Source organism: Ursus maritimus, unplaced genomic scaffold (assembly GCF_017311325.1).
Source record: "Ursus maritimus isolate PB19 unplaced genomic scaffold, ASM1731132v1 scaffold_24, whole genome shotgun sequence".
Taxonomy (NCBI): Eukaryota; Metazoa; Chordata; class Mammalia; order Carnivora; family Ursidae; genus Ursus; species Ursus maritimus.
Window position 1 is genome coordinate 33,235 of NW_024424897.1, and position 8,132 is coordinate 41,366.

The 8,132-nt window shown below is 57.9% G+C and overlaps 1 long non-coding RNA gene across 1 annotated transcript; it reads right to left on the reverse strand.

Annotated features, from left to right (window-relative positions):
• Positions 1-461: 461 nt before the first annotated feature.
• LOC103665849 lies at positions 462-5,843 on the reverse strand. The gene is made up of 2 exons (XR_569418.2): positions 3,923-5,843; positions 462-2,656 (listed from the first exon to the last, which is right to left on the reverse strand). It is a non-coding gene; the product is annotated as an uncharacterized LOC103665849 (long non-coding RNA).
• Positions 5,844-8,132: the final 2,289 nt, after the last annotated feature.

Consider the following 8,132-nt stretch of genomic DNA (forward strand, 5'->3'; position numbering starts at 1 on the left):
CCTCCAAGAGGAATTCCAGGTAAGGGGGAAACGCTCTCGCTGGGGCTGGGTTGAGGAAGTAAGTGGCTAAAGTAAGGGGTAGAAACCGACTCTGCAGACTGTCCACTTGTGGCAGAGACCTGGAGGTCGGAGATCAGGCTCAAATGTCTGTATTTTTTTAGGTGAAGTGTTACTTTCACACTGTTGGTTTCAGTTAGAGTTAGCTTTTCTAGACAACTACACCAAGCTCCTGAAGAACAGGATGAAGGAGCAAGACCCAGGAAGGCCCCCAGTGCAGGGGTGGCCACTGTCACCCGGGTCTGAGGGGGCTTGTGGAGCAGGCGGGGATGCAGGGAGTGACAGGGGTCCAGGCAGAAGGGCCAGAAAAGATCAGAGGCAGAGACACTGAGCAGCTCGGTGAAAAAGAAATGCACCGACTTGAGTGGTCGTCAAAGCCTACACTTAGAAACCACACAAATTTGTAACAGTTTCCTCAAAGTATTTATTTTCCATGCTCTGCAGCCTGGTCACTGAAGGTCCTACTGAGGGTCACTCCATGAGACTGGAGCTCAGGCCACTCACCCCTTCCTCTGAGCTCCTGGAGTGTCTGTAGCATTGACTGGACCACCCGGTGGGAACCTATGTGTCATGGCTCACAAAACCCATAGGAGGATGCTTCCTGCAAAGGGAAGGGGCTAGGGGAGGGCAGATGGAGAGCTGGACAGGTCACCAGGGCTCAGCATCCAGCTCTCCAGCACCTGTCCACTTGCAAAAGTAGGTTTGGGATGGAGCCCAGCACCTGGCACCAAACCTTTGCTTCTGTCTTTCCTGACTCTCTAGAAATTGGTGGCCAGATTCCTGGCCTTGGCAGCCTACACCCGACCTGTCGTCTGAACCCATCCTGGGGATTTGCAAGCCCTGGATCTGGGGAGCCACCCAGGGCTGGTGCCTGGCCACACCGAGGCTCCCCGCAGCCAGCAGGCGGCACTGCAGTAGTGATCGAGAGGCAGCAGCCTGGGTGTTCAACCAGTGGGACCCCCACCCACACAGCCCTGGCTGGAGCCCCTTGCAAGCGAAATTCCTCCCCTCCCCTCTGCTTTCAGAAGCAGCAGTAACTTTGCTCACATTCAGCAGAAAGCCAAGCTGCCTCAGTTTGGAGGTCATGTGGCCAGGCTTCCTGGAGCCAGAGCGTGACTCAGCTCCAGAAAGCTCTGAGTTGTACCCCACCCACCCACAGCCCCTGGAGGCCAGACATGCTGCGGGTGTGCCTGGCCCAGCACGCACATTCTGTTCCTTAGCTGCCTCGCCTGACCTCCCCAGGACACGTTGCCACCAGCTGCCCTTACCAGGGTGCTCCCAGCACCTCGCAGCCTTTGAGAAACACAGGGAATGGAGGATGGAGCCTGCAGAGCACCCCCACAGGTGATTAGGACAAGATGGGCACTAGCAGCAGCTGACTCAGCCTCCCTCCCTAAGGAGCCAGACAGACAATACCATATTCTGACACACCAAACCCTCCGGGCGTCTCTTGGTAAAGCACAGGAGCGGTGGGCACTTGCCTCTCAAGGGATGAGAGAGAAGGAGCTGGAGGCCACAGACACAAGATCAAGGGGCCATGGAGCCCAACAAGGCGGCTGGCCTCTCCTGGGATTCCTGATACCCTAACACACAGATGGTGTCCCTGCAAACTGTGTAGGACAGCAGATCAGAGCTGCAGGCACTGGTCAGCCTGTAATGAGAGATGTTTGAAAATATAGAACGGAAGAAAGGTGAGGGAAAGAAGTTCCAGGTAGACCCTGCTATGAGAGAGGACCCTGGATGTGTGTTCACAGAACCAGGCTTGATGAGGATAGGAGGCCAAGAGCAGAAACCTGAGCAAGACCGAGTCCTGCCGGCACGCCCAGAAAGTGAAACTTGAGGGTGCCCCAGGCCGCCCCCAAATGTGCCTGGTGGGTAGCAAGGAGGCCGTGGGCACCCCGTATGCCCACAATGGGACTGCCTCCTCAGATCTCAGACTTCATCTGCTCTCAGGACAGGGCTGAGCCCAAACTTGCCTGTCTGGTCATTCCAGGAGAGGGTCCAGAGCTCTGCGCAGAACATGAGTGGGAGAACAGCACCCCCCCCCAGACCTCCACCCAACCCGGATCCCCTCACTCACACCTCTCCCTGCCCAGACCCTTGCCCTGCCCAGACCATCACCTATACCCTCTTGGGGGGGGGGGGGTTCTCTCCAGTGGCTCCGGCTACACATCCTGCCTGCCGGCCCAGCTCGAGGTACCTCACCTCAACCAGGTGGCATTGGGGAAGCTGCTCTCTGGGGAATGCAGGAAGGAGTGTTTGAGCCCACAGTGCACCCCCTCCTCTGTACTGATGAGAAAACTGCTGCCCCATTGGAACAGGGCTCTGTGTTCCCAGGACCTAGGAAGCCACCCCTGGCCTATGGGAAGATCTACCTTCCCCTCCCCCTCACACCGCCCCCGCCCCCAGCCAGTGTCTGCTCAGGGAGCCCAAAATGATGCTCAGCACGGACACCATCTCCATCAGGCCAACAGAAGTCAGTGCTGCGGGCCTACCCCTTCTTACAGGAGCACAGGTGGGGATATTGGTGAGAAATGCACCCTCTGCTTTCTAGTCAATGCCATCGCTCCACGAGAACTCAGCAGGAACAAGCTGCACCCTGTTGAAGACAGAATGAGATGTCCAGGTGTACCCTGCAGACCCTACACCAAGAGCTTCTAGCCCCCTGTGCTGAAAGCAGGATACCACCCCCACGCCCAGGCTGCTCTGGCTTTGGGGGTCCCTGGCTACCCTCCAGGCGTCTAGGGCCTTGCAGAGGAGGCTGGGGTCAGCACAGTGAGCCCTGCTCCTTCTGGGCTGTGAAGTTCCCGAGAGCTCTGCGATAGCAGGGGAGGGGCCGGCCACCCCCCCTGCAGCCTCCCTACCAGCACTGCCTTGACCTGCCACTGCCCTGAGTCCAAGCCCTCTTTGCTGACAAATAGCCATTCCCATGCCCAGCCCTAATCTAGCTCCAGCTAAAGAGACTAGAGGAAGAACGTGTGCTTTGACTGAATGGCCCTGTTGGTGGCAGGGCCCAAAGGCATGCTCACTTGTGGGCCACCCAGGGGCCCTTCCTCAATTTGCAAAAGGTGCCTCTGAGAGTTGCAGCCACTCCATACAGAAACAGAACACCTACAGGTCACCTCTGCAGGCTCCAGTCACTGCCCTCCTGCACAGCCAGAGAGAAGATGCTGGAAGCAGCAAGTACTGCCAGAGGGATGGAGGAGGGGCAAGGGGAGGGATGGGGAGGGATGGAGGGGGCAGTGGGGGAGATGGAGGAAGGGCAGGAGGAGGGATAGGGGAGGGATGGAGGGGGCAGCGGGGGAGATGGAGGAAGGGCAGGAGGAGGGATGGGGAGGGATGGAGGGGGCAGCGGGGGAGATGGAGGAAGGGCAGGAGGAGGGATAGGGGAGGGATGGAGGGGGCAGCGGGGGAGATGGAGGAAGGGCAGGAGGAGGGATAGGGGAGGGATGGAGGGGGCAGCGGGGGAGATGGAGGAAGGGCAGGAGGAGGGATGGGGAGGGATGGAGGGGGCAGCGGGGGAGATGGAGGAAGGGCAGGAGGAGGGATAGGGGAGAGGTGGAGGAGGGGCAGCATTCTCCTAAGAGGTTGAGGATTGGGGGTCTGCCCAGGTAGCCTGGAGAGGATCTCTTCCATCAGGAAAACCGTCTCTCGGTGGAGTTCCAGCTTCTGGAGGCAACAGTGGGGGAGTTACAGTTGGGGCAAGGGTCATCCCAGCCTTGCCCATCCACTTCACCTACTGTGATGCTCCTGGCCACTCTGGGTGGGCTGGGGACCGTGATGCTATCTCATAGCCCCTAACCAGGAGCCAGGCGGGTCCTGCCCTTATAGGATGGTCAGGCAGCATGAGCAGTGCCAAGCTTACTTTGGCTGGGCCTGTCCTGACTCTGAAGGCTTCTGTGCCATCGTATTCCCTGCTGTGCGGCCTTAGACGAGTTCCTCCACTTCTATTCCTGTTTCTTCAGCTGCAGGATGGGTGCCTTCAGAGGATCGGACACGATGCCCCAGGACCTGTCAAATGCGCAGCACAGGGCCTGGTGTGAGCTCGTCCTTCCTGGAGCCGGGCAGGGTTGAACACCCTAAGAAGTCTCTGCCCTGAACTTTCGTCCTTTTGTGCATCTGCAGATTGGCACAGAAACAGTCAGTGCTGCAAGGATCTAGGTGATAAAGGTTTGACTTTGGGGCAGCGACCAAGCTGGTCCCTGAGGACACACAGGAAGAGGCCCACCTGGCATGGGCAGGTGTGGGTCTGGCAATCTGGAAACTATGGAGGAATAGATGCCAAGGAAGAAAGGGCCCCCCTTGCTCTCTCATGACTGTGCAGCCTGCAGTCTCATTTTACCAAGCAAAGTTGGTGCTGCTTAAAAACCCTCCCCAGGTGGTGGTGCCTGGGACTGGGTTCTGAGCTGCGAGGCCTCTCCGTGAGCTGTCGGCTGGGAGCCAAAAGCCTGGGGAAGCATTCCATGGTTGATAAGTGTGCTCAGATGCTGTGCTATGCCATTAAGACTTTTTAAAAAGAAAGCCATCCATCCATATACTTACCATATGGTGAAGTCCACGGCCAGACGGGCATCATGGACAAGCAGGGACAGGAGAGAGCTGTGAAGTATGGGGCAGGAGTGGATGACATTTACATGCTTCATGAAGCTCCGTGCTCATTTGCAGTTTAGTCAAAGATTTGAAAAGAGCAAGCCACTTTGCCAAGCTCAAACACACATTTCCATTGCCAGGTCAGAAAGGCTCTTTGCTGACACCAGGCCCAGGAGGGGCCTAACAAGTATGCAATAGGGAGAGCTTGCCAGGAGCAGGTCCCAGCACTTGCCCTGCCCAACACTACACAGCAGGAGGGACTGGAGGAGATGTGACCCCCTCGCAATGCTTTTCAACCCATCACAGATGCTGGGGGGACACTGGCACCATCCAAACGCCAACTGACCAAGGGATTGTCCCCAGTCAGCCAAACTGTGTGTGTACCCCAAAAGCCCTCACTCATCCAGAGTCTCTGGGTAGATGCAGCTACCTGGGCTTGGAATATTTAGAGCAGTAACACCCTATGTCCCTGAAGATGCCCTCTACATCCAGGGGCCAAGCACAGGTGCCCTTCCCTGAGCTCAGACCATTCAAGATGTTTGCACTCAAAGACCCAGGGAGGAGCGTGAGAGGAGATCAAGGGTGAGAAACTGGACATCGGCAACCCATCCAATGGATCCAGTTCTGGGTACTGGGGAGGGTGCCTCATGGCACAAGGGGTGAGAGGACAGAAAGAAGTCTGCACCTGGAGGTGGGGGCAGAGGAGAAGGGTCTGACTGACTCAGGACCAGCTGCCCGCTGACGGGCATACCCTGCCTCGCCCCGGGGGGGCCATAGCCGGCCTGGACCCCAGGGAGCACTGGGAGCAGGAGCGGTGGGATGGGGTGGGGGACCCCAGGAGCAGGAGCTGGAGGCACAGCCGTCGCTCCTCCCAGGGAGACCCCGCTGTGTGTGCCCACACACGTGCCCTAGGCAAGGCTGTGCGTGTGCACGTGTGTGCAGACCCGCAGATATGCGTATGTGCACACAGGCGGGTGTGCATGTGTACACACGCGTGTGCTCATGTGTAAGAGCGATTGTGCTGAGCATGCAGAGCCTGGGCTGCTCTTTCTCCTGGTTCACGTCCAGGCCAGGCCAAGCAAACAAGGGCAGGCTCTTCTCCCTCGCTCTGAGGACCTCTCTCCAGGAGGGCAGGTCTGGATATTCCTTGTTCCTTTAGTCATCAGACCCTAAAGTCAGAGCACAAAGCTCTTAAGGTTTTTGCTTTTTTAAGGATCTATGAAAATGTTGAAACTGGGGGGGGGGTGCGGGGAATACCTTTTATTAGATCCAAAATATGAAAAGAAAATTGCTTTTGAGTCTCTAGGCTACTTTCTAAGGACACCCCAAGGTGTTTTTTTTAGGGATTTCTTGGGAAGGGCATGTTCCCAAACACGCTTCCGCCACAGCCAAGGATCCTTCTCCTCGCCCCCCCTTCCCCAGGCAGAGTGGCCCAACTCGGGCTGGCCCACCTCCTCTGCGCCTTCCCACTGAGCTGACCCGGATGTCCGGGAGAGATGCCTGGGATGAGCTGGACCCCCACCAGCCTCCACAGCCAAGGGCCTCAGACTGAGAGGCCAGCAGGGAGCCTCATCCTTCCTGTTCAGGCTGGGGCTTGGGAGGAGGTCCAGCCCAGCTTATGTCTTCCAGGCAGGTGCCCCACCCCAGGCAACGGGGGGTGGGGGGGGTGGCAAGGGTGGAAAATAGTCGGACTTCATCAGTGCTTGCTGGCCTGGTTTATGTGTCCCCTTAGGGACCTTTTAGTCCACTCTGAGCTGAGTTTTTCTGAGGTTCACATTCAACACTGACTTAGACTCTTGAGACAGTGATTGCCTGCCTGCCCTGCAGCTAACCGGCTGCTGTTGGGTGGCCTTAACCCTCCCTGGGCTCACCCACCTTGACCCCCCCACCCAACACGGGAGGGACCTGTGGTCCGTTGGTGCTAAGGGCCCTTGGGCTTGTGCTGTGACAATACTCACCAGCCTCGTCCCTAGTGCCCCTTGAGGACCCTGGCGCACACCCTGTAGTCTTCCTCCTGGTAACCTGGGACCACGTTCTGGGTCACCCGGCCTCCAGAGGCTACCACGGCCTCAGCCCCTGCTTCTCTGCAGCTTCCGGTGCTGCAGTGGGGGCTCTGAGGGGCTCGGATAGTGCTTTGCCATCGGCAGTGCCGACACCCTGGGTCTCCAGTGTCTCCATAGGACGGGTGTGAAATTTCCGTGTGGCACTAGTGTGGCCACATGGGTGTTCACCTTCACCAGGAAGCCAGAGGCCTTGCTGTGCCCAAGGTGATGGCCCGGCAGGCGTGGGCCCCACAGCTGTTAACAGCCCACCGGGAGGACCAGCCTGAATGTCCACCAGCTGCGCTGGGTCCCCAGGGAGGGGTGTCCCTGGGCCGGGTGGACTGGCAAGGCCCTTGTACGTGCGTCTTAGGGCTGCTCCTATGGTTGGTAAGGAGGTCCAAACCAGGAACTAAGCACCCAGCAAGGAGCTATGCAGGTAGGAGCACAGCCGGCCAGGTTTGTGCCATCCTTCTGGCGGCCCCTGCCTGGGCCAGGTGCGAGGTGGAGCCAGAGGGCCTCCCTGAGTCCCCTGAGGAGGGGCCCAAAGACATGGACTCTGCCTCCACTTTCCTGTTCGTGGGGATGAGCCTGATTCATGTGCTTCCTGTGACAGCCACGACATCATCACATCCGCTCAGGGAACTATTTTTAACTGATTTATGTATTTCATATATGAGGAAGACATCAACTTCTGTTTTAGTTCGTTTTACAGGAAAGTGTTGCAACCGTGCTCAGCTCAGCACTATTAATCACCACAGAGCAGCAGGGGAAGCCCATCTCAGCAACACAGTGTGACAAAAATTAATAAAGTTGGAAATGTCAGGCAGGCTCGAGGCCACTCATTTCGTAAAGGGGGAAACTCAGTATTACCTCCTTCTGGGGGACCCAACAAGCCCATTTGGAGAAAGAGCATTCCCTCTGCTGCTGCTGCCAGCCTTCCAGCACTGACCGTGAAGTTTCTGCACTTTGGACCCCTGGCCGTGGGGACTGGCAGGGCTGCTGGGTAACCACGGGGCCAAGGGCCACCTTTAGTGCCCCTCCTTGAGGCAAGGGTCTCTTCAGGACCCTCTGGGCAGCCAGCCCATCTCCCCTCTTTCACACAAGGAGAGGCTCAGGGAAGGGGTCCCGCCAGGTGGTTTGGATCTGTGGCTCCTGCTTCGTGATCAAGCTCTGTCCCCCAGCAGCCCAGGTCGACCTGGCTCCAAGCAATGGTGGCCTGTGAGGGTCCTCACTCAGTCCCTACAACTCACACATGCTTAGCTCCCACTTTTTTTTTTTAGAGACAGCCAGCGAGAGAGGGAACACAGCAGGGGGAGTGGGAGATGAAGAAGCAGGCTCATAGCGGAGGAGCCTGATGTGAGGCTCGATCCCATAACGCTGGGATCACGCCCTGAGCCGAAGGCAGACGCTTAACCGCTGTGCCACCCAGGCGCCCCTTAGCTC